The 19,889-nt window shown below is 44.1% G+C and overlaps 1 protein-coding gene across 4 annotated transcripts in view; it reads right to left on the reverse strand.

Moving 5' to 3' along the window:
• Positions 1 to 19,889, reverse strand: part of DENND2C (DENN domain containing 2C) — a 68,735-nt gene that overhangs the window by 43,062 nt on the left and 5,784 nt on the right. The window lies entirely within an intron of this gene.

The following is a 19,889-nucleotide window of genomic DNA, read 5'->3' on the forward strand; positions in this document are numbered from 1 at the left end:
GTCTTCCCACTGCTTCCATGAGTTTGATACCTGAAAACTGTCATTTGTTCTCTGAATTCTACATTAATTCTAATTCTACATTAAGACTGACATTGAATATCCATTGAGGAACAAGGTACCCAGCCTCTGTACAAACCAACTGTGTACAAACAATCATAGCCAGACAAATGGAATTAAGGAGGAAATAGGATACCATCAAACACTCTCTCAGTAAGCTATACATCTCTATGAGTAGTCATTCATTAGCAATGACATGTCCTAATTTCAATCCTTCCCTGGTTCACAGCAATCTTTTAGCATAGATAAGACAGGCAATCAATATGGGACTACTTCCCCAAACAGGGTGTCAAAGCTCTGCAAATGACTCAGCATCTTAATTTTATACCTTCAGTTTCACAGGTGATGCATACAGTAATTAATTTCTGAAAAAAGAGCCGCCAGGACTAATGCAGGCCTGGAAGCCCTATCATATGCCTGGGAAACCCAGTTCCGTAGTTTTAATTTTGTAGAATTAGGAGGAGTTCAGCTTTCCTTCCCTCTGATTGCACACAGTCAGCCACTTGGAAAATGCCTTTGAGAGGCAAGATACATATTATGTAGAAAGGTGGATGGGTAGTTCATGGGGACAGGTGGAGGCAAAAGCAATTTTGTCACACCTTCCAGGACCCAGTTTTTATTAATGTGGTAGCATAGATTAGGTTCCAGATGGGTGGTTTTTGCATTCTGCCATACAAGTCACTTATCACACCTCACTCTTGATGTCCCACTCCTCCTCCTAAAACACTTTGGCACTTAGCATTAATTGGGGAAATCTTCCAGGATATCTTCAGAAATGAACATCACACATAGGCTTAATAGAGTATTACCTCTAGGACTCAAAGGTAGTACCACTCTAGAATAAACACTCTAGAGCAAATTGCACACAATACACAGGACCAGGGCCACTTTGGGTATGCTTTTGCATTCCACTACTACTTTAGTATCTAGCAGCTTTCTAAAACAAATGCCATTTTCCCACTTCATTGTGGCAAAAATCTGCTATGAGCAGGTTGCTTCTGCCTGAAGCTGCCTAATGTTGATTCAGAACAATGATCCATCCAAATCAGTACTCAGACTGGCAGCAGCTCTTCAGGGTCTCAGCCAGAGGCCTTTCACATCACCCAGTAGAAGATCCTTTTATCTGGAGAAGACGTTACAGTCTTCACAAGTAAGACACAACTCCATTTTAGAGCTGCACAGGCATTTTAAAATGCAACAAGGACTGCCATGGCTGCTTCGTTGCTTGAAAAAGCATGGGGAGGGGAAACGATATCAGGCTCAATCAGCGTTGAGCCCCCACCGCATTGTTCAATGACAAAGTCTAGCTCTAAAATGGTGAAAGAGTCCACAGGTCGAAACTATGGATTTCTAGTGTGGCCCAGGAATTGAGACTAGGACCTTCTGCAAGCAAAACAGATGTTCCACTGCTGTGTCACAGCCCCTCCCTGATTCACCAACCCCACAAAGCTCCATTGCTGCTTTCTCAGTTCAAACTTCTTCCCTGTTATTCTTGAAACCTGATATCATTAAAACTGTCAGATTCTCTTCTATCTCTTAAAAATAATCCAGTGAACCAGCTGGCTATTCCTCTGGTTTCAGGAGGCACAACCCTGCACTGGGTGTTTATTAAGCCTCCACACCCAATGGGAAGACTAGAGCATATTAGTGTTTTAACTTGCATGGGCTTGCAGGCCAGGTGGCTGTGACTACTATCAAGACAACCAACATAACTCTGTCAAAATAAACCTTTCACTTCTGTTAAGGTGCTTAGCGGAGTGTTGGCTCTGGGCTGCTGGCAAAATCTTTATTTTTTAAGGAGAGCAGTTCTTCTGGCATGTGGTTACACACATTGGCAGACAACCTCTGCAGAAGAATGTAATTCAGGCTCTCCCAAATACCATCTGAAATACAGTTCACTGGAACGTCCTCAACAGGGCAAACCAAGCAACAGCATTCTGAGGGTTCTTGGACGCTACTGAGAACTCTGGAAGCTTCTAAGGACTGCCAGTCAGACATACAACTTTTACCCCAGAAACCAGCATGGCGTTTCCAGACTGGAGCTGAATCAGAGTGACTGTTTAGGCTCATGCAGGATTTAATATAAAAGAAGTGAGGATGACAATTATGAGCATTCTGACTCTTTCCAAGCAAATATAGAGCTCTTCTCCTACGTTTCCTAGAGGCCATAATGACACAGTTCCTTCAACTATGCTGAGAAACAACTCATCCAGTTTTGGAACAAGTGGGAGAGTAACAAGCAGAGTGTCAATTATGACCTTCCAAGTGAGGATTGTGCTGGCAGCAAGCTCCACTGATCTAGAATTGGCTTCTCCAGCCACAGAGGGGAAATAATTCAAATTAATCCAAGGTGTCCAAGGAAACACTCCACATCCATTGTCTTATGAAGATGGACCTTTGCCACGCATGCCCCTCCCTTCGTCCCACTGCTCAGTCAGTGAGCAATGAGCATTCCAATGCCGTACAGTTAGAAAGCAATAAGCAGCTGTTGTTCAGATTTTATTGTAGCTTTTGTTTTCATCTCACTGGCATTTTTAAAGGTTTAGAAGTTTCATTCCATCTTGTCTCCTGAAAAACTACAGATGAATTTCAGCAACCTGTCTTCCAGGTACTTTCAGGCCAAAGCTGTTTGGAATCTATAGCAGTGGTCCCCAACCTGCGGGCCGCGGCCATGGCGCCGGGCCGCGGCTCCCTCTCCCCGCCGTAAAAAACTTCCCAGGTCGCAAGCTTGCGGCCCGGGAAGCTTCTTACTGCGGGAGGGGGGGAAAGAGGGAATCAGGGCCGTGCATGTGCGCGGCTGCACATGCACGGCATGCGCGGGCGGGCACTTGCCCTGCCAGTCCCCAGCCTCAAAAAGGTTGGGGACCACTGATCTATAGCATCATCTCCAATCAAGAAAATTTTGGCGCCAGGGAATACACTCTTAATTTCAGAACACTGCAGCTAAAGGGATTCTACCGAACTAAGAGGACAGTTTTGATGAGCCTTTCCCGTTTGGAAATCGGATCTGGCAGAAAAAGCACACCCACACAAAATCATTTGCACATCTCTTTTTCCAATCTATATTTATTTTTCATTCATCCCTGGCTGGACTTACAAACGATGACCTAGTCTTATGAATGCTTCCTCAAAGCCAGATGATCAACAATTTTAGATTGCATTTACAAAGATGAGGCTGAAAAGCACAGTAAGGCATTTGCACAACTGCTTCCCTACACACACAAGACTTACACGACTGCCAGGCAACCTAACCTTCAGCCCCCTCTCGCAATTGTATGAATGGGGGTGGTAATGCTAAATACTCCAATGACATACACAAGTAAATATTATTTATCTGATTATAGCCTGCCTCTCCAGCAACAAAGCTAACAGAATCAACATTGTAGGAAGCCATTATCATTAATGAACATGCCTCATTTACTTATAGTATGCCTTTCTCTAAAGTCAGTTTAATTGCACTATTTTATGAATTTGTAAAGTATAAAACATTGCCCAAGCAATGTAAGAAATGGATTACAAAAATTAGAAGACAGTGCAATAAATGACAGCAATCTGCTGTTTAGCAGAGGAGCCTGTTCTAGTGGCAACCCCATCCAAAGGTTCAGGTGACCTTTCAGCCCCAGAGTCAGCCATTTCTTGGCCATGCAACGTTAGGCCCCAAACTGGCACCCCTTCCCTGCCCTCAGTTCCCCTCTCAACCTCCAAGATTGCTGGAGGCGACACACCTGTGAGAAGGAGACTCTGCATAGCAGCAGTGCCTGCGTGGAGCCAGTGTTCATGCCAAGCAGTAAAACTGCTGCCCCTGCAAGATTAGAGTCCAACTGATATTTTGCAAGATGAGCCTTGGAGACAACATCTGGGAAGTGTGGATGAGCTGCTTCTCTTTAAAGCCATCTATTTAAGCCTCCCTCCTGGATGGCAATTTTTGCTGGTCCAACTGCTTTGACTGGTCAAATTCATTAATCCCACTGGTTTCCACAGTCTCTAATCAGCTCTTGCATCACAATCCAAGTCTTTCTTGGGGGCAGCCTCACTGCGGGGCACACAGTCCACCTGTCATCCCAGATGCTACCTGGTGCCTGCTCCTAAAGAGTCTTTTTCTGCTCCAGCCTCTTCCTGCCCCAGCACAGAAGAGAAGCAGAAGTGATAGCAAATCAGGGCTGCTTTTGGCCCTTTCTTCTGCAGCAAGCATGTGGTGTAACTGGCAAAAGCAGTCAGGAGTGGCAGACACAGAAAGTGTCAAACATAATTAATTTTCTGGAGAGCTACAATAAACAGCATTTTTTTCAGGGGAGGATTGCCTCACATTGTTGGATTTTGAGCAGTAGCAGTGACAAAGGTCTGTATCAACAATGAAAAACATTCCCAAGGGGCATATCTGGAAAGGGATCAGCAATACGCTTGAAGGGGGGGGGGGGATCCCGCATACTGCAACACCAAGGCTCAGAGAGTGTCTAGCATTTTTGCTTGAGTCAGGGCAGCTGAGAAGGGTTTGCACCACATGACAGACAGTTTTAACATCTTTCCAGGACCGAGAGCCAGAACACATTTTAAGCATTTTCCATGAAAGATTCCCAACAGGATTCAATTTCCTGAAGCCACGAGTTCCAACATGAGCCTGCTGCCAGCATTGTTGGATATTACTGCTTTCCCCCTTGTTGAGGTCAAGCCCACCCAATGAAAGGACTCCTGCATCTGCATTAACCGCCCATGCCACAGCCCAGCTATCACAGCAGACTGGTAGAACAAAGAGGCTCGCACACGTGCACGTATACATCACCTCGTAAGGCAGGCCGCAATTGCAGAAGCCAGCAGAACACACAAATTGATTCCTTGTGACCACATCAGCTTTCCAAGTCACTCTTTCCATTGGGATCTTGATTTGCTCTTGCTTGACAAGAGAGGAGGCCACCTCCTCCCTTCTCAAGGGGGTTGTCTATAGAAAAGAGGCTATTCTGTGCCAAATAGTTCCCCGATACACACTTCAGGAATTCACATCCCACCTGCCTTGAATGTTATCTTTCCCTACAATGTGTTTGTACTTGTTGTATCCCCCAACATTTGAGGTCTCACTTTGGGAAATCCTATTCTGGGGAGACAAATAACATAACTTGTAAATCCTATTCTGGGGAGACAAATAACATAACTTGTATTTAAAAAGAGCCCAACTGGATCAAACCAGTGGCTCATTTAGGTCAGCATCCTGTTTCACATAGCAGCCAACCAATTGCCCTGGAGGCTGAGACCCTCCTTCCCCAATGGCTGCTGCCTCCCAACACTGGAATTCAAAGGTTTGCTGCTTCTGGATATGGAGGCTCCCTCTAGGCAACATGACTAGTAGCCACTGGTGGATCTCTCCTCCATGGAATCTGTCTAACAGCTACCTATGCTCAGAACCATTCACCACCTCCCCTTGCAGCGAATTCCACAGTGTAATTACTTCTTGAGTAAAGAAGTGCTTCCATGGAATGTAGGGCCTGGCCTTCAACTTAAGAATGAACACTTTTCAACAGAGGAAAGGTTTTGTTTTTACTATTACTGAAGGAAGATTCCTTTAGAAGCACATGGGGGGGGGATTTGATTAGAGTTTCTTGATTGCTCTCCTGCTGTGGTCAGGGATATAGCGGACTTGCTAACTCTGGATTGGGAAATTCCTGGAGACTTGAGGGTGGGGCAGAATTTGGGAGAAACCTCTGCAAGACACTAATGACATAAGAGTTTGCACTTCAAAGCAACCATTTCCTCTGATGGAATGAATCTCACTGAGAGGTCTTTCATATCACAAAACAAAAAGGGGAGGAAGAACCCAACCTGAAATCAACAAAAATTAAGTCCAATAGCACCCCATTTGAATCCAACCTGAAATGGAGTTGAGAACCTGAGAAAGTTGAGAAAACTGCTACTTTATATGATAAAAATGTATGACATTTGAATTTTATTTATGGAGCTCAAATATATAAAAGTATTTAAAAAACAATAAAAACAGCAAGGAGTGACACAAGTCACACATATATGTTAGTTCTGACCTAACATACAAAGACCTATTGCGTTTCAACCTGCCGCGTCTTCCTCAGAGGTCAATATTAAGTACACACAATTGTTTTAGAATAACACAGATATACATAAAATATGTTTTTATATCATTTTGCAATCACCAGGGTGTTAAACCAATTTCTATGTTCAAGTGGATGTTCCTTGCATATCCACTGGATGTCAAATGTTCTTATATAGATAAAGGTATTTCAAGGGGCTGTCTTCAATTACCTTCCCTGGTTTTGAACAACACCTGCACACAAGAACAGGGAAGCCATGAGTTGTTTAGAGGTGCAAAATGAACTTTTTTGAAATGCTTCTTTCTGCCATTTTAATTATTTAGCAATCTCTTAAGCCCCAACATTTTTCCCAAAGTGAAATAAATTTAAAAAGATAATGGAATGAAAGTGTAATGTAGAGTAGCGATCCCCAACCTGTGGGCCGCGGCGGACCACATGTGGTCTGCCGACTAACTGGAGGTGGGCCACGAAGGATGCCTTCTCCCCCCCCCCCCCCCCCGCCGGCCCTTTACTTCATTCACGATCCGGCAGGCGCACATGGGACTATCTCGTTGCAGAGAAACAAGCTCAAGGTTCCCATTGATTTGTCATTGTCACGAGTTCATTGTTACCACAGGTATCATGCTGACAGCCAGCTTACTGTAGTGGTTAGGAGTGTGGACTTCTAATTTGGTGAGCCGGGTTTGATTCCCCACTTCCCCACATACAGCCAGCTGGGTGACCTTGGGTTCACCAAAGCACTGATAAAGCTGTTCTGACTGAGCAGAAATATCAGGACTCTCTCAGCCTCACCTACCTCACAGGGTGTTTGTTGTGGGGAGAGGAAAGGGAAGGCGATTGGAGGCCGCTTTGAGACTCCTAGCAGAGAAAAGCAGCATATAAGAACCAACTCTTCTGATTTCACTCATGCACTACTAATTCATACAAGTTGTTCCCAATGATGATGCCTTTGAAGAAAGCATAAATGTTTGCATGAAGAAGAGAAGAACAATCTAAGTTGGTTCCAGGTTCTATCTTCCCAACTTATTTCCTGTCATCAGCAACCTCAAGCTAGCTCCTCAATAGTTTACAGTTGATCAGAGAAGAGTACAGCTACCTGGAGGTATTTACTAACAATTCCCTCATCGCTGCGGTTTATCTTCATGGAGAGATTTCCAGGTTTCTTCCTTAAGAAATAAGAGTCATAAATATACAGGAAATGCAGATTTTAGATGTAAGGATTATCTAAGACTCTGGAAGCAGTAAAGCAGTAAAGAGTAGAAAGGGAATGAGCAGTATTGTCCTCCCACATTCTGGAAGGCTCCACTCTCAGGAAACCCACTGATTCTTCCTAATGTTATCTGGCTATAAGCACTATAAGCTATAAGCATCAGGACAGGGTCTTTCTCAGGGCAAGAGCCAGATACCAACCTTGCCTATATAGATCCGAAGCTTTGTAGAAGTTCCATATGTCCTGCCTGATTTCAGTAAGGCATGATGTTCTGAGGGGTAAACTGGAAGACTGTAGTTTGGACTTTCGGATGATTAGGTGGATAGAAAACCACACCAGGGGTGGTTGGCAATGGTATTTTCATCAGATTGAAGAGAGGTAAGCAGTGGGGTGCCATAGGTCCTGGTAGTGGGTTTAGTACTTTTCAACATTTTTATCAATGATCTGGATGAGGAGGTGGAGGGATTCCTCATTGCAGATGACACCAAATTGGAGGAGTAGCAAACACTACAGAAGATAGAGATAGAGTTCAACAAGATCTGAATACACTGGCGAAATGCGCAAATGAGAACAAGATTCAATTCAATAATAAGAAGTGCACAGTTCTATATCTGGGTCACAAAAATGAGAAGCATGCATACTGGATGGCAGATACACTTCTGGGGAGCAGTATGTCTGAATGAGATCTTGAAGTACTTGTGGACTGTAAGCTAAATATGAACAGACAGGACATTTCTGCACATGGGGAATGTAGCATGCCAGCCGCCGAACGTAGGCGGCATTTTCTGGCTGCTCCACATGATGTTGCCTATCATCAGTATCTGGCTAGCATCTAGGTCCTCCATTTTAAAACATGACTTCAGGAATCCCAAAAAGTGGATTCACCACCCAAAAAGGCGCAGTCCCCTGGTGAACAACCAGCCTACAACCAGCGGAAGGGAGGTATAGAGGGTGAAACGTGCTATAGGATCCCAGCTTTGTCCCTTGCCCCCAGCCTCCCCCCTACATTTCCTGTTAAGCAAATGAGGAAAATCCCCCCATCATTTTAAACAGCATGAAAAGTCTCTCCCGAATACCTCTTAAGCTGCCTGCTGCCCGCACGCCATCCGCACCTTAAGAGGTGCTGGGGAGGGTGAGGAGGAGTCCTGAATTCCATTTAAAATGACAGGGGGGGATCTGTCTCCTTGCTGTGGCCTTCGCTGGCCGGCCATTTATTTATTTTTGTGGCTTTAAATAATGTGGCAATGCATATTCATAGGTCTGAATATGCATTTCCAAGTGTTTTTAAAAAAGGGATAGAACAACAAAGCACCAATTGGTTGCCTTGATGATTGACAGGCTGAGAAGCGGTGAGTTAAATAGCACATTGCCCCTTCGTTTGCTTTTTCCCCGCAACATGTGAGTAGGAGAGAATGTAAGAAAACACATGAAGACGGGGCAGGAAGGCTTTATAATGTGGAGGGGAGGAACAGTGTGATTTATTATCATGCTATTGTAAGTAGTAGGCATCTCAGAATTTTGGACACTGCAGAAATACCCACAGTGTGATGAGGCAGTAAAGAAGACAAATGCAGTCTTGGGCAGCATCAAGAGAGGGATCACATTAAAATAACAAGATGTATACCACATTGGTCAGACCCCACCTGAAGTACTGCGTGCAGTTCTGGAGGCCTCACTTCAAAAAGGACATGGACAAAATTGAGAGGGTTCAGAGGAGAGTGGTGAGAATGATCCAGGGCCTGAGGACCAAGCCCTGTGAGGAAAGGCTGAGGGTCTTGGAGATGTTCAGCCTGGAGAATAGGAGGTAGAGAGGGGACATGATTGCTGTATTTAAGTATGTGAAAGGTTGTCGCTTGGAGGACAACAGGGAATGGTTCCTGTTGGCAGCAGAGAACAGGACCCGCAGTAATGGATTTAAACTACCTGACTGTTGTTTTTTTTTTTACAGTCAGAGTAGTTCAACCATGGGATCCCCATCTCTTGGCCTTCTCTGATTAGACCCTCATCTGAAACTGACTCTCCCTCACTGAACCGACTCTTCAATGGATCTGTCCATTCTATCTCTCTCACGAAGGCTCACCAGCAATCAGTATGCCCAGCAGGGGCACCAGGAAATGTCTTGTGCAGTTTAAGTTCATTTATTCAGCAGTGAGTGAAAAGAGGCACAGGAGCCAAACTTGACTATGTTGCACAACACCAATACAAAAATACTGAGACAGATTTTCTTGTGACATAAAGAGCCCATTTTGGAGTATGGCATGATAGGCAGTAGGAAACTGAAAGCTGCAGGCACTGATACTGCACCCCCTCGAATACTTGCACACCAGCCCACAGCAGGGTAAACGAGAGATAACAGGGAGAGGGCACTGGTAAATCTAATCATGCCATCTTCGAGATCCCATTCTCCTCCGGCAAACTCACAGGCGTGCTGGGAAACACTCTCAATCAAGAGACATAGACATAGTTCTTTGTTATCTGAATGGAGAGAAAGATCAGCTAATCCTCCCCCCCCCCCCCCCCACAGGCCAGCTGATAGGCCCCTGACACTTTCCTTCAGGCTGCAAGCTTGGCTGCTACATACTACAAAATTCAGTTGTACCAGAATGACTCATATGTACAGGGACACTGCTCCCCTCCTCTGTCTGTCTAGCCAGAGATTTCAGAGCCCCACTCCAACAAAACACAGCAAGCAGAAATGTTTAGTCAGCAGTTAGAATTACAGCTTCAACTTCTTTCGTCTCCTGCATGAAGCGGGAGGCATTTCCATGTATATATCATTCCTCCTTTATTTAAACACCAAGGGACTTACTAGGGGCTCACAATGATTTCTATAGACACTAATCAGGTCCACACCAGTCTACCTTCAGGAGTGGGGTAGTACTGGATAGTCTCAGAACACTTTATTTATTAGATTTTTATACCGCCCTCCCATATGGCTCAAGGCGGTTCACATAAAACATTACAGGGATAATACATAGAACAGTCTAAACAAATAAGTCATAAATAACACATCAACAATCTAAAAGTGGCTTCAAATGAATGATAACTTAAGACAAGCCCCCAGGGAGATCAGGCTACCTGGATCATAGGCCGGGAGAGGGTATCATGTAATATTCTCTCAAAGGGAGCTTTGACACATGTAAGCTTATATCCCAGAAATCTTCTTACCCTTTAAGGTGCTATGGGACTCGAATCTTGTTCTTCTGCTGCAGACCAACACAGCTACCCACTAAAATCCCCACACTAATCTACCGAGCAATCCTAAACTAAGGTGACCAGTTTGTCCCACTTTTGGAGGGACATCTGGGGGCACCTAGCAAATTGTACTTATGTTGAAATTATATATATATATATATATATATATATATATATATATATATATATATATATATATATAACAATACTTTTTTTGCATTCTATGTAACTTTTTGTTGCTCCATATAGACCAAATTTTTAATCAAGAACCCCCCCCCCCGGTCAATGTTGTCCCGCTTTACCAATGTTAAAATCTGGTCACCTTATCCTAAACAGTTACATGCTTCCAAGTTCTTTGAAGTCAGTGGGCTAAGAAAGATGTAACTCCACTGCTACACAAGCAAATTTCATCAGATTCCAGCACCTTACAGGCACCTAACAATGTCAGGGGAAGGGAGGGACAGTGGTTCAGTACCTGCTTGGCATGCAGAAGGTCAAGGTTCAGTCCCTGGCATCTCCAGTTGAAAGGAACAGGTAGTAGGTAATGAAGAAAAAGAGTTGGTTTTTATACTCTTTTCACTATCCAAAGGAGTCTCAAAGCAGCTTACAGTCACCTTCCCTTCCTCTCCACACAGCAGACACCCTGTGAGGTAGGTGGAGCTAAGAGACCTCTGACAGGGCTGCTCTGTGAGAACAGTTTTAACAGGACTATGACTAGTCCAAGGTCATCCAGCCGGCTGCATGTGGAGGAGTGAGGAATCAAACCCAGTTCGCCAGATTAGGAGCCACTGCTCTTAACCAGTACACCAAGCTGCCTGAGACCTTGCAGAGCTGCTCCCAGTCTGAGTAGACAATACTGACCTTGATGGACCAACGGGCTGATTCAGCATAAGGCAGCTTCACGTGTTCAATGTATTCTCCAGGGACTCAGCAGCCTGCTTTCCTTGCCTAAGTCAACCCAGGTTACTTCTTCAAGCGACAAAAAACTCTCCTCAGCAGAACTTTTGCTGCTCATGCGGTCACACAAAAGGGGGAAATACACTGCCAAAGATGACTGGTTGCATCAGGACGAAGAAACCTTGCCTTGCAGTTGTATCCAACAGTGCTTGCTCAGTACCGCCAGTCCAGGCATGGACACCAACCAAATAACACTTCCTATGATGAGTCTTCAACGTTGCAGGTAGCTTAAATTGCTAAATGAATGAATCAAGAGTTGTAGTGCTATGATCATAGGGATTACTCATGCTCAATTAGAGTACAATAGCCCAGCCTGAGGCGCACTGAATGGAGAAAGCACGATGATGTCTCATCAGTCAGGAGTACTGGGCTGGTGCAGCCACAGGAACAGAGTGATTTGGGTACTGATCAAGTTCTGTCACAGCAGGTTCCTCTCAGAAATGCAACAAAGTGCATGCCCATCCAGACCTCCATGAGCCTGGATGAAACCCACTGGCAAATTTCAGGCACAGCCATTTAGGACAGCCTTCTGACGTGTCTGTGCTCCATTCGGATGCTAATTATGTACACGTAGAGACCACAGGAACCCTGCCCAATATAGGAACCAGAATTCACAAAACAAAGACTCAAGTTGGACCCTCATTATTTATATAAGAATCTAACACCTTCAAGGAAAAAGACAGAAGAGGCAGCAATGGAAAGTGAAATGTGACATTACACACGAGAGCTCAGCCAGCTTGCAGTTACCTTAGAGCAGAGTGGCCAAACTGTGGCTCTCCAGACGACAATGGACTATGATTGCCATGTGCCCCTGCCAGCATGCTTATTGTAAGTAGGGCCCTATTGATGCAATTCCTTCGCCACTTAATGTGTCATGTGAATACTTATGCTATTTTTCAACTTCTGCAATCCTAATGCGCTGGTTATTAAATGTCCCTTTTTGTTGACTGAACTGACTCTCCATGTGAGATCTACCTTGAGTCCCTGTGAGAAAGGTGGACTATAAATGACATTAAAAAACCAAAATCTAAGCCTCTGCCCCCCTATTCTTGATGCTCAATGTATATTCATTAGGAGTGTATGTGGTGTGAACAGATGTTCACTGGATGAACCACATCCACTCCTAGGCAGCCAGACCTTATGTTCTCCTTTATCTTCAACAAATAATTTTGCTGCATTAAAACAAGTCCTGAAAATAATTAAATGAACATTAAATGAACTGAAGAATGCCAAGTACCGGCCTGAGGAGCATATTATACCTGTTCTGCAACAGCTGTCTAAACTGCCAGTTGGTTGCAAGGCACAATTTAGAATAATCCAGAGCACCATGCATTCCTCGGGACCATAGAAGTTGCCTCTTTCCCTGAGCACATTCATAGAAATAAAGATCAACTAGGCCCCTGTTCAATTTCGGAATTATCTCCCCTCATTGCATCTGGATTACAGAACCAGAGCAGTCAGATATTTACAGTATTGCGGGCAAAAACCACTGTCAGACTGCATAACATCTACAGATTCTCAATGAAGGCACAAATCATTTCCTCCACTACATACACCCATGCAGGATCTGGGATTTCCCCCACAAGTGGAGGCCATATCATACAGGAAAACTGTCTTCCTGCTCCTACCAGTTCCCTCAAGATAATTGTCACAGTGGAGGATCCCTTCTTCTGCAGACTGAGTTGCTTCCTCTTTTGCAATGACAAAAAGCATGGCAAGCAATGTAAAACCTCATTGTTAAAGTTATAAACATCTCCAGGAGCTGCCTTTCCTGACCAGCCCACCTTTTTGCTTGATTCAGTAAAATACAAGAGGAAGGGAACTCTCCAAGGAAAGAACTTTGTGATCCCAGACAAGAAGCCCAGAGTCAAACGCAAAATTACATACAGGCATGTATAATGGCTGGGCTTTCGTTTTATTTTTAAAAAGCAAGAGAAATTGAGAAAATAGATGCAGTGGGGAAATGAAGTGCTTAATCCTTGCTTCGTCAACCAGGGGCATTCCGCACTCCTTCAAAATCGCACAATGGTTGCCAATTGAAAACGCTACTGATTTGCCGTTATGCACAACGTCGTTGACAATCTGCCACACACCTGAAACCAATCCGCAAAAAGCACTTCTTTGTAGCGCTTTCAGGGAAATCCCCAAAAGTGGATTCACCCTCCGGAAAGCGCTACGCTCCTGCAACCAATCTGCAACACTAGCGGGAAAGTTCTGTGCGTTACCATTGTTGTGGTTTCTACAAAGTCCCTCCCCCTGGCTCTCTCCTCTGATCTTCCGGCGAAGCGATCGCCATTTTTTTTTCTCCGAGCGAGCGGAGATCAACGCACTGGCGAGCCTCCGTTTAGCCTGTGAGGCTTCCCCGGCTGCAGTCCCTCCCCAGAGCTGTTTACAGTCACTAAGCACAAACAACAGAGAAGCCCGTTTGCTGATTTATTTTCCCTTTATTTTTCATACTGTTTTCAGCCGAAAATCGGGCCCGTGAGGGGGGGGGGAGTTTCACTCGGGGGGAGCGTGGCAACGATGAAACGGCAGCTCAAACACACCTGCCAGCTGGATGGGTCTCTCCGTTGCAACGAAACAACGCATATTCGTTGCAACGGGTGTGTTTAAAAAAAAAAACCTTTCTTAAAGGGAAAGGGGCTGTTTGGGAGCATGCTAACGGCCACCCATTGGCTGCTTGACGGCCAGGGGCGGGACAAGCTCGGCAATAGCACTTCCTTTCTAGCGATTTTTGCCGAGACCGGAAGCCTGTGGGAAATTATGGAAATGCAACTGGATTCCACTACAAAGGCAGGTATGCATAACGACGAATTCCACTATTCTAAATGGCGATTTTTTGTTCAGCAAACAATTTGCTACAAGGATCCCGGTGCGGAAAGCCCCCCAGTTTTTACCCCCACAATGCTGCAGCATTTCTTCCCAAGGTATTCTAAAAATATTTTTTTCCTGTTGTGAGTGGCCGCAATCTAGTGGGCTAAGTGCGGCGGCATAAAAATTAAATAAAAAATAAACATCCATTGTTGATCAAAGAAAAAAGTACTAGTGTACTTGATGCTGCTTGATCACCACAGGTACATCTGACGGGAGTCAGGAAAAACAGTGTTGGGAAAGGGTGGCTCAAGAACCTTCTTTAGTCCCAATCCAGATCAGGCTCTCACCCACCAGGGAACTAAGTGCAGTGTAAAGGAGAGTTACACCCTTCTAGCCCAGTTTCAAAAATGTTAGAGGTGTGTGATTCCATTGATAGTTTCCAGCATGGAACTCCAAGCACACATCTCACCCAGATTACTTGTGGGGACCCTGTGTCTGCCACATGAGCTTTGCAATGTGTAAACCAGCCCTGATGAGTGTCCACTTGGAAACGCCAGAGATTGAGCTTGGAACCATCTGCATGTAAAGCACATGCTCTACTACTTCATGCCTCACTCTCACACCTACCTTGTTTAAGCAGTTCATTAGATAATGGAAGTGAAGTTTCAGCTGTTTAGCATATTGTAGTACCTCCTTTCCTCACTCAAACAAATATACAAGAGGTCAAAAGCTGGACTTTCAGTGCTCTTCCATTAAGTATTTAAAACAGGTTTTTAACCTTGTTGAACTTGAGGGCACTTATGGAAAATGGCTGCCTTGGCAATCAGTCGCATCACAAAACACCCGGGGCCTCTACAGAAAATGCTTGGAAGTTCCAAGCCTACTCCCATGATGGAGGCAGGTGTTTCCAAATGGGTGCAGCCTCCATGCATACAAGTGATGCCCCAGGTGGCATGTTCAAAATCACCTCATACTCCAATGAAGAGTGTGTGTGTGTGGGGGGGGGGGAAGCCAGCATTGGCTTTTTGGCTTTGGGGAAAAAGCAGGTGTGCACCAGGAAGCTCTTTGGCGCCACCGTGGTGCCCATGGGCATCTCATTAGGGATCACTGATTTAAAGTAAGAGATTCTAATCCACAGTATTGATCCTATTCCAGGTTAATGTGCCCAAAGCAAAAGATATTGCAAAAAAAAAAAGGGTAAATCTACCCATTTGAACTAGCTGTCAGCACTCTGAGTGTGGGAAAACAGGAGACTAAGCACTTGAAGAGTTCACTGATCTGCGGCAAGCAGTCCTGAAAATGTACCCAAAGAAAACAAGTACACTTGTCAATAACATTTCAAGCTTTCATTATGTTAGACCAAATAAATATGCCAAGAGCTCAATGACGGCTCGTCTTTATACATGATTTTGCAGAGGGAGTAAAAGTTTTAACTTTATCTAAAAATATCATTCACTGTTGGTAAATAGTCATCCCTTAAGAAACACCCTGTTTCACTCATCCCCAGTAAAGGTGTGGGTACAGGAAGAGTGACTCATCTAGCGCATCAAGTTGGGCTGGAGCTGGTTTCGGCTCCAGTCCTGCTATTCCTTTCCCAGAAACCATCACCTGTTAGTTCCCCCTTCTGCAATTTAACTTTCCTTTTTGCTTGTATGATATAGGCAGAGGTGCAGGGGATTTAGCACACAAAATAGTCCCCAGTCATAATTACCACAGCTGAAAATACCAGTGAGCCTCTGATGACACCAGAATGTACATATCTTTACTTTCCCCTCATGTCCAGCCCTTTCTTAAGAACAAGTCCAAAGTGAACCACTCATCCCTTGAAAATCAATAAAACATAAGTGCTGAAACAGTGCAATTTCAATTTCATTGATTTCAAAAAGACATAAGTATCTGACTCTCAGATTGCATCCAACATTCTAATTGCAGGGGGCCTGTTCTATCCATCTGGATGGTTGCTTCCTCCACACTGTCAAACAACCGTGGGTAAGCATTCCGAAATTCCCAAAGACACATGAATGCATTTAATCAGCACAATATACTCTGATGCAGAATTAGGTACCCCTGTTGCAGAAGGCAAAATACTCTGGTGCAGTATTCTATCTGTCCCACATGGATCTTTTCATTTCTTGTAACTGCTCAGAGGTGGGGAAAGTGATTTATTACTATTTTGTATTCTGGAGATACAAAAAAGCAGCAAGGGTTGATAACTGTTTATTCCTGACAAAAAGCTCTAGGACATCTAGAGCACCAAAACAGATTAGTACCATTTCTGCACAAGAGCAGACCATCAGAATGGCATTCTTAATGAATCAAACAATGCAAAATGTTTAGCATAAATTTTTGCCTCCCCTGGCATAGATCCAAATTTTACACCCCCTTACCCTGCAGTTTCCAAATCCTCCTGTACAGTAATCTTTTTTCCTTCAAATTTGAACTCAGTGTTCTACCATGAAAGCATTTTGTATTGTCAGTGTTGCATGTTCACCCCACCTACTACTTTCCCGCCCCACGCCCAGGTTATCCCCTAAGCAACTAGGTTTTTTAAAAAATGGTTATTACTTTACAACATGAAGTTTTTCACTATAATATAACAATGTTAAAATGTGGGGACAAAATAAGTAGCAAGGCTTCATATAGCCTTCCCAATACAATTACCTGTTCATGAAGTTCCTTTTCATTTCTTTTTTTGGAGATGGGGAGGTAGTTTTTGATTTCATGCATTTGTATTTTTTATTCATGCCTCCGCCTCCCCCTTCCCCTATAACTCTTGATGTGTTTTCTTTTGTTTTTTGTTTTACAATGCTATGATGTTATAACATTACTGCATGTGTTTTAAAAAAGGAGGTTCTGTTACCGATGAAGTACACAAGGACACATTTAGCATGCTTCATAGCCCTGGGCGTATCCCATGCTCGCCAGGAGGAGCAGCAGCCATGGTTTTCCCCATGATACATCCAGCCTTTTTATACAATGTTGTGATGTTATAACACCACTGCATATGCAAAAAAGGGAGGTTCCCTCACTGATAAAGTACATGAGGACACATTTAGAGTACTTCATAATTACTGAACTGAGTGCATCCAGTCCCACGCTTGCCAGGAGGAGCAGGGGACCTTTGAAATGGAGGCAACCATGGTTTTCCCCACGATAAACTCAGCCTTTTGTTTTTTACAGTGTTATGATGCTATAACATCACCATATATGCATAAAAAGGGATGTTCCATCACCTATGAAATTCATGACCACATGGCCATAACCCCTTTTCAAAGGAAGTGTGGAACACATGAAGAGGGGTGGATCCGAACTCAAGAAAAAATTCCCTGAAATAAATGCCGTTTTGTGGAAGGGGTACCATAAAGTTGGATCATCAACTGGAGAATTTTTGCTAGGAAACCACGGCAACACAGATGCAGGAAGAGACCTGGATTAGCAATCATGAGCTGAGGCCTGGAGTTCTCCAGGAACTGCTGTTTATCTCTAGAAAACAGAGATCAGTTCCTTCAGGGGAAATGGCAGCTTTGGAGGGCAAGACTGTATGGCATGACATTCCCACTGAGCTCCTACAATTCCGCAAGCTCCAACCTCCCACAAACCTTCAGGAATGTCCCCAAACATATTCGGCAACTGCAAAACTAAACAATCCAGATATAAAAATTATTCCAGCAGGGAAAGGCAGAACCGGGGAAAGAAGCCAGTGTGAAATGCTGCCAATTTGCAGAAATCTTAACATAAGAAAAGATGGTAGTAATAAATAAATAGTCCTTCCACTTTCCCAGTGGGCAGAAAAGCAAGTGTGCATATAGAAGACTTTATCTGCTGCCTCTAAGCACTGACCCACATCCATCTCCCTTTTCTCGAACCCTCCCCTCCCCCCATGCATCTCTCCACTCTGTTCACTTCACCCATGGAATCTGGGTTAAAATACCATTGAAATTAGAGCTCCTGCCATTTTTACTATTATGCAGAAAAGGGAACTTCAGCAGAAAAAAGGGCTGAAAGTACCACAGAAATGAAACACTGTCAGGCAAGGCACAGAAGGGGACAGAGCTTAACTTCCTTCACTCACACCCTCTATGTATGAGCAGATAACTGCCCCTACCCCCACTTTATACAGCAAAATCATGTAGTTGTCTACACAATGAGGGTGCACGTTCCTAGCTGAAGTCCGACATGCTGAAATCCCTTGGCTAAGGGGTATAATTTTATTCCAGGGGGATAAGGAGAGGGAAAAGGTACACCCAGAAGGGCATTTCATATTGAAATAAATGGAAGCATCAAACAAACTGAACAAGGACAACTAATAGCTTCAACAGCACATTTAATAAAACCAAAGCACATTTTAAACTATCCAACACCCTGGCTGGCTAGCTTGGCTGATGCAACTGTGTTTAATTTGTGGTTCAAAAATTTTCATCTGTTTTTATATTATGGAATATATTGGTTTTATTGAGTTTTTAGATTCTGTTACCAAGACTGTACATCCGAGAGGAACAGCATATACATCCCTAAATAACAATAGAAATATTTTGGTGTATTTATGAATCATTCGACTGCAAATAAGAGTGTCCTTGAAAGTCCTGATTACTAGAGGATAAACCAACTCTCTTCAGATTTCACAGAGAAATTCTGAGTCCACCAGCAGTTTCCTGTCCCCAGTCATGACAGGGATGCAACACAAATCCTTAAGATGATAGGAAATCAATAACTCTGAATTCTCGAATGGCGAGGAGGGTCCACTGCATGTCTGGCTTTCTTCTCTCTTCTGAGGGAGTGGAAAACTCTTTATAGAGCTTTCCTGCTCTGTAAAGTAGGTCACTGGCTCAGAGGCAGGAACTGCAAGCCTAACCTTTGCCTCACTGGAGCCACAACTGGAGGGACACCTGCCCACAGCTGCCATGGAGAGAGGAAAAGAAACTTGTGTCCTCCACACTGGTTCATGCATGGAATTCCAACATTTCCTCAGCCTGAGGACAAAGCCAGACACTCTGTGCTAAAATGCCACAGGTAACCATGGAGCCACAATTGTGAGGCAATCAACACGGTTTTACAGCAGTGGCTTCGTCTGCGGCTTCAGCAGCTGAACAAAACAAAGCCTGCTGTAGGTACATTCTGAATTCCTGTTTCCATCTCACAGCAAGCAAAGAGCCAGCTAGCACAACCGGAGAAGAAGGCCAATCCTAGACCACTCCAATTCAGGAAGCATATGGCAGAATTTCTAGAGATACATCACAACTTTAAAAAAGTTATACAGGGAAAATAATTCTGAGAAGCAGCGTACCTAAGCAACCCAGGTTTCATTTCCTACATCACTCCGTTATGTGCCTTCTAGAAGTTCCTAACATGCAGAGAGTTGGCTCCATAGTCTACCACAGTCAGGAATTTACAAACAAGCCTGTTTTTTTTTCCCTTGCCAGTAGGCCAGGGCAGATTCAGGTTAAGGATCTGGCAAAGAGCCCAGAGATTGACAGCTGATAGCAAACAGCAGAAAGGAATAACATTGTTGAGGATATGTTCTGTAGTGTTCTGTATCTACATAGGTATAGACTTCAAGGGCTGGGCTCCCCTAGAGAACACAAAAAGATGGCTAAAGATATTGG

The sequence above is a fragment of the Paroedura picta genome, chromosome 4, assembly GCF_049243985.1.
Source record: "Paroedura picta isolate Pp20150507F chromosome 4, Ppicta_v3.0, whole genome shotgun sequence".
Taxonomy (NCBI): domain Eukaryota; kingdom Metazoa; phylum Chordata; class Lepidosauria; order Squamata; family Gekkonidae; genus Paroedura; species Paroedura picta.